The following is a 7,688-nucleotide window of genomic DNA, read 5'->3' as shown; positions in this document are numbered from 1 at the left end:
TAAGTAGTATGTGCACCCGTACGCCTACTGGCGTAACCAAACTCCAGTCCGGCTACTCAAGTATGTGTACCCGTTTGCGTACTTGAGTGGGTTACTTTCTAAAATCGGTTGTGTACATGAACTTAATCATTTATATTATAAGGAATCCAATCTTTTCAAACCGTGGCTATAATGTTCCTGAATTGATTCGAGTGAATCAAACCGATTTTGTTTCGATTGTGTTCTTGTATACTTCTATGAGAATATAACAATTGAACAACTCTTTAACTAGTTTCATTTGAGTCATTTGAACTAGTTATGGTTCAGATGAATATGGTTGTTATGAGAGTTATCATATTGCTAACTTCGGTTAAATATTATTGAGCCAACACTGTATACACGTTTGGGTACGGTTCATAAATCTAAATGAGGGTACATTTCAGTTGTGTGACAAGCTAAGTTCGATCTAACGGTTGAATGATATTAGCTTGGTTGAATAAGGTTTTTCATCTAAAGGTCAATAATGAATGCTTTGTTACCAAGGTAACTTAGATTGAAAACCCTGATTTGAAAAATATATAAAGGAGAACTCTAGCAACTGGGAAACCTAATCCCCACACCTCATGTGTGTTACTAGTTGCATCAACTAGATTCGATTCTCCTTTAACCTTAGGTTTCTAATCGAGACCCTGTAGGTTAACGACTTGAAAGACTTCATTGGAATTGTGAAGCCAGACCCAAATATTTCTCTTGTAGTTGCGTGTTCTGATCTTTCCCGATTATATCGTTTGAGTACTATCTTCTCTAAGATTTTCTAGAGATTAATTTCTCCGATAGGAAAGACAAAACGTGATCACAAACATCTTCATCTCATCATTTGTGATTCCACAATATCTAGTTTCACCATCATACGATTTAGATTATTGTGAGGTTATTGATAATACTAGGTTGTTCTTCAGGAATATAAGTCTGGTTTATCAAGTGGTTCTTGTTCACTTTGATTTATCAAAATACGGAATAAAACATCTTGGGTATTTCTGTGGGAGACAGATTTATTCAATCTATAAACTTTTCGGGGTGAGACAGGTTTGTTTATCAAGTCTTCGACTTTGGTCGTAGCAACTCTTAGTTGTGGGTGAGATCAGATAAGGAAATCAAGTGCATAGTATCCTGCTGGGATCAGAGACGTAAGGAGTGCAAATGTACCTTGAATCAGTGTGAGATTTATTAGGGTTCAACTACAGTCCAGTCCGAAGTTAATTGATAGTAGGCTAGTGTCTGTAACGGCTTAATATAATGTGGTTTTCAAACTGGACTAGGTCCCGGGGTTTTTCTGCATTTGCGTTTTCCTCGTTAACAAAATTTTGGTGACTGTGTTATTTCTTTTCTGTATTATCTTTTGTTATATAATTGAAATATCACAGGTTGTGCGTTGTGTCGATCAATTAGGAAATCCAACCTTGGGTTGTTGATTGAGATTGATTGAGCCTTGAACATTGGTCTTTGGCTTTTGTTATACTTGAATTCTAAGTGCATTGTATATTAATGTGCTTATCAATGTAATAATAATAATAATCCTTTTAAACGTGTGCACTGTTGTGTTTCACATTTACAACTGTGAGGACATGAATTCATAACCCTACTCGAATAGCTACATACATAACAAGAAAGGGGAGAGGTGTTCTCTTAGTAATCATCATCATCTGAGGCTCCTTTCACAAGAACTTTAGACGAATCGAAAATTCGGTTATATGTGAGTGCAATTTTACTATCTTTAATAAAGGTTAGCGAATAAACAACATCCGGTCTATAAAGTTTTGGTATGTCTATGTATGATCTACCTTTTGGTGATGATCACCTTGTAGTAGGTATAAAAGAGAAAAGGTAGAACCAAGCCCTACCTATATTGGGAGTCAAGGTAAAACTGATCCTAACTTGCTTTAGGTATCATGGTAGAACTGGTCCCAATAGGAAAAACCGATTTCTCCAAGTCACATACACTTTAGGGTTTGTGTGATTTGGAGATTGGGTTTGGAAAATATAAAAGTTCAAGATGTCGAAATAGTGAGTAATTTGAACAAGTGATGAAATATTATTTCTTAATTTTCCAAAGATATAACTTGTACTCAAGGTGAGATCCCAAACTTAGCAGAGAATCTTTTTGAGATTTCGAAATTAATATAGTTTGTTTTACCAGCAATCAAAACATATCTATGGAAATATATATTAGTTACTTGTTAGATAATATTGAGTAGTCCATGAATATTTCGGATATACAGTTGGATATAGGTTGGAATTTATAAAACCGAAATTAGGTGTTTTATTGCATATCTTAAGAATATGTTCGGTTATGGAAATTCCTTGTCGTCCAAACTACCTTGATCTATAAATAGTAAAGTTTTTTATTTTCACAAACTTATCCTAAGCCATACAAACATAATCTTTGTTGTTTCTGGTGCAGCCGACTAATAGTCTTCTCATAATATTATCTTCGAGAGAAGGGTAACCTAATTAGGCGAAATCTCTTACGTTCTCTAGTTTAAAGACTTCTTTGGGATCAAAAAGCGTCTACTAGTACCTTGGTGGGAAACTAGAATAGCATTGTTATTTTAGTTTTCGGTTATTGATTTGATTGACTAACAGCGGTTAGCTCTTTATTTGCACCTAGTTTGATTATTCTTTAGAGAATTCTCTTCTGGCACAAGGTCACTCAAATGAGTTTAACATTGACTTGTGATCATCCATTGTTAACAGACTATGTTCTATGGGTGACTAATCATAAGTCAGGAATCAAGTTTGTTATTTTGCAGGTACTGAAGACTATTGAAGAGCGAAGACAAAAAAAATTTATTTTTGCATGCCATTGATGGTAGAAGTATTGGATGCTCGAATGACATGAAATAATATAATGATTTTCTCGTGGGTTTGTGAAAAGGCGAGGGTACCCAAATATACCTCAAGCAAAAAAATTTCCTACCTATAAGTCCTTTCTCCGAAAGTGATTGTCTATGTACTGAGTCGAGACAATGCAACTAATCGGCTCACACTTCATGTGATCGTTTATGGATACGATATCGAGACAATATAACAACGAAGTATGTTTACTTGATAAAAAGGTTCGGACTTAACCAAACACAATAGGATTGCTTATCACGTAAATAGGAATTAACGTTTGTGTAATTTACTTTAATTATAATATAACAATTATAATACAGAAATATAAAGTAAATGACACAGCAAGATTTTTTTAACGAGGAAACTGCAAATGCATAAAAATCCTGGGACCTTGTCCAGAATTGAATACTCTCAGGATTAAGCCGCTACACAAAATTAAACCAACTTCGTATAGTTGAGACCAAGCAACAAAACCTATAGTTCACCTAGTTCCGTTTGTATTCCCACGCCTCCAACTTATGAATAAGTCACGTACTTGGAACAATTCCTTTGGTTCGTATTCCAAACAGTAAAGGAACAAAAAATATGTTTGGTATCAACTCTATTCAACCAAGTGATGTGAGTCGGATAAAGGCTCTTCTGTTTATCTTAACATAAACTCCTTCATCAGGTTCTTAAATCTATCTTATGTTCAACTACCAAAGGTAATTGTTAAGATTTTGCAATCAATACTTTTAATCACAAAGAATTGTATTGATGTCGATCTACACAACTAATTAATCCAATCTACCACAAGGATAAACCGATTATAGTTGAATCCTCTTATACCTAAACAAGTATTGTGCACACCAAAGATTATGAACCTCAAATCAGAAATCTTCAATATCTTCTTTATCTTCAAATCTTCTTAGATCTTCAATAAACACATGCACACAACAACTTGAATATCTTATGATCAATCACGCACACAACGGAGTCTGTTAACAATGGATTGTCACAAGATCGTCTTTAGCACTAACAACAGTCTAAAGATCCCTGTTAAAACTTCGATCTAGTTTGAGTGAATCTTATATCAGAAGAGAAAATTCTCAAGCATAAACAAACTAGGTGCAATCAAAGTTCAACTACCGTTAGTCAATTAAATCGATCGAAAACACAAGATAAACCACAATTATCTAGTTTCCCACCAACGGTACTCGTAGATCTTCTCAATCCCAAAGAATACTTTAAATTGAGCGGCCGTAAGAGATTTCTCCTAATTAGGTTACTCTCCTCTCCGAATAGGCGGATACACCAGTAACAACACAACCAAGGAAGTTTGCTGTCACGAAGGATTAGTTTGCTAGAAATGCAAACTTCAAGTATTTATAGACAAGGAAGTTTGGACACCAAGGAATTTCTAAAACCGAAAATATTCTCAAAGATATTCAATATATTCCAAATTTGGTTCCCATTATTCCTGGAAATTCTCTATCCAAAATAATGACCGAACATCTCTTTGGAAAATCTCAACTAGTAAATGCACATTACTAATTCTCATTTTCCTAAAATAAAATTAACAATCTTAATTAAAAGATTCTTAACTTATTTATATTTGGATCCTGGGATTTTCTTCCTGTAGCTATTAAGGAATAACTTTGAACAATAAAAGATAAACATTATTGTACGTGTTCAAAGTATGCCGCCATCCTTACTTTCTAAGTCCTCTTTCATACTTACAACCTTGAAACCGATTTTCCACACTTCCAAACAAGGATCGGTTCCCCTTTTCCTAAAAACGTGTTACACATGTCCATAGGATCGGTTCCCCTTTCTGCTATAAATTTGTTGCACCTCATACAAGGATTGATTCCCCTTTGTGATGTGTTGCACCTATTCATAGGATCAGTTCCCCTTTACCCAGATTAGGTTCAACAAATCACAAACTCGATCATACCATCTTAGGTGATTACTTAAGATCGGTTTCACTAATAAAAGTCATACCAATACATAAGTCAGGCCTTTGTGAATAGTTTTACCAAGAACACAAACAAGTCGTGAGCGGTTATACTAAATCACACATATTGTATGTTTACAAGATATGCAATGAATAACAATCCCAATAACGCCTGGCGATTTCCTTTTCGATTCATAAGCAATTTTATGAACTTACTTCCTTAAAACACATGTAAAATATTGTTTCCTAGGATGAAATCCTCACCTCATACCCATACATAATGACAATAGCATTTAAACGATTATGTCGATATCTTATCTACAAAGTTAAATGGTTAAGCAATAAACTTCATATTGTATTCCTTAATACTATGTATATCTAGAGTGTTCATGCTTCGCAGTTTCGTTTTCAATATGCACGACTTGAAAGATACATTAGGGAATGAAACAGTTCAAGTCAAATATCACTAACCTCAAGTGGAAGGATAATGTTGTCATTGTATCTGCTTACTTTTTCACTTCTTGAAGTCTTCACAATACTTGTAATGTATCATATCATAATACTTTCAAGCTAACCTATACGAAGTTGACTCTAGTACATAATCAAGCGACTCTTAAAATGAGTTTTGATTCACTAAAATATGACAATCAAACTTGACATACCAACGCTTGGTGGGTTCAACCGAGCTATGCTCTAACAATCTCCCTCTTTTTCAATTTTAGTGACAAAACTCTTACAATCATATGGATAAACAAATTACAAGAATTCATTACACATACGCTTGATTACCGAATTCAACAGCACAATAACCTGCATTCATTCAATCCTTAAATGTTGTTGTTGACATTATAATAAAAAAGCTAATACTCCCCCTAAAGGTGAGATAGGCACATTTCATAAATCCACACGTCTTTTTTATACCAATTAATATGATATGCTACTCCCCCTTAGTCTATGCTTTCACTCTTTCATTAGATAAACGTTTAAGCACAATTGTTATTTTCCTTAGTGATACCAATCAATATAAAATCAATACCAATATCACTTGTTTACTCCATATATTTATCCCCCTTTTTGTCACAAAATGACAAAGAAACAAAAAAATAAAGGAAAACACGAAAAAAATCTTACAAATCTCAAAATAGACTTGCAAACCTATAGAGTTAAGAATGAGGGTTCCACACACCATTTTTGATAACCGATATCAAAACCGAAACTAGTAAGTAATTTGTTTTGATATGTTATCAAGGAAACAATTGCCCGAAGAAATGTTCCTAATTTAGTTTAGCAAACCAAAAATCAATTAAGCAACTTAGTCCCTTTGCTAAACCGATTGTACAAATAAAACCGCTTCATTTGATAAGACCAAAATAAAGATAACTCTATTTTTCTCATGAGGATCTAATTATCCATATAACTTAGACCTTTCAATTTTAAACAAGACAAGTACTAGGTTAGTTAACTAGCATTTCTTGTTAAAGAATTCGATTAGACTTGAATAGCCGAAACCTCCACTTTGATAAGTTTAACTAAGATAAACTTAGCTTCTCTTATCGGAATCGAATTGGACTAAACAATCCATCCCGTAAACTTTTTCTTTAAGCCATAAATACCAAATAAATCAACTTGCATAATTATTCACCTCGGAAGCAATTGAATCAACATAAGCATTAAAACGCCGCAATTGCACCGATTTTGTAAGCCTAAACAATTGATACCACACAATAAGGCAAGATAACAATAGTTTTTCTTAACCGGAACCAATTGAATCACACACACATCCACACACACATCATGGAATAAACACATCAATTGTACCGAAATTTTGTTAAGCAAAAGCAAAATATATATGAAATAAAAATCAGGCTTTTCTTAAACAGGAAAACAATTAACTAACAACATTGTTACCTCAAATTTCGCATCCACTTCTCCACTATGTTTGTATCTTCTTCCAAGGAGAATTGTTATCGAAATATCATTGTGTTGTCATCCTTATGCAAAACAAAAGAATAACAACAACCATCCTTTACCAGAGAAAGGTTGAAAATCGATTTTTAACTATTGCAAGCAAAAGTTGAAAACCGTCGAAACACATATGCTTTTATGCTAAACCAAACCGATTCAACATATTGTGACTTTTTCACATATTATTTATACCAGAACCCCTCATGATCCTTTGATAAAGCCTACCAACATGGGCTATAACTTAGTCCTGCTACATCAAAAAGTCACCCAAACCATAAGGGTTCACAACATTATGACATCGAATATCAAGGTAATAAAACCGAGATCAAACATCCCATAAACATCCATAGAAATAATAAAGCATTGAAGCACAGGATATATGAAAATCAAAACCATCACAAGGAAAAATTATAAATCAAATAATTTTATTCATAATAGACTTAATACAATCATCAAAAATTGATGTCTATTATTCTCTTCTCAGTTCTTATGAAGATTGCTTTCAAAAACTGGATTCAAATTCTTCTGAGCATTTCCCTTTTCAGTAGATAATTTTTTCATCTCAAACAGTTGAGAATGAATATTAGCTAATACTTCTTTTGAATCCTTTATCATCAGCTCATAATATCTAATGCAACCTTTAACAGTAAGAATCTGTTTCCTTAAAGAATCTTGAGAGTTATCATGAAGAGAGTCATCATGAGTTTCAGTCATAAATGATACGCAAAGAGCTAAATCATCAATAGATGACCCTTCTTTTACCGGTTTCTCCATTGAAATAAACTAGTCTTCTTTCAGACAGGAAGAAGATATATAAGATGGGAGAAAATCACAAAATAATTTGGTTTATGGAAACCGAAACTATTTTTTCCCAAAAATAAAAGGTATCCTTTATTTTTCACTAAAGAAATAG

Source organism: Papaver somniferum, chromosome 6 (genome assembly GCF_003573695.1).
Source record: "Papaver somniferum cultivar HN1 chromosome 6, ASM357369v1, whole genome shotgun sequence".
NCBI classification, from domain to species: domain Eukaryota; kingdom Viridiplantae; phylum Streptophyta; class Magnoliopsida; order Ranunculales; family Papaveraceae; genus Papaver; species Papaver somniferum.
Note: the sequence above shows the minus strand (reverse complement) of the source record.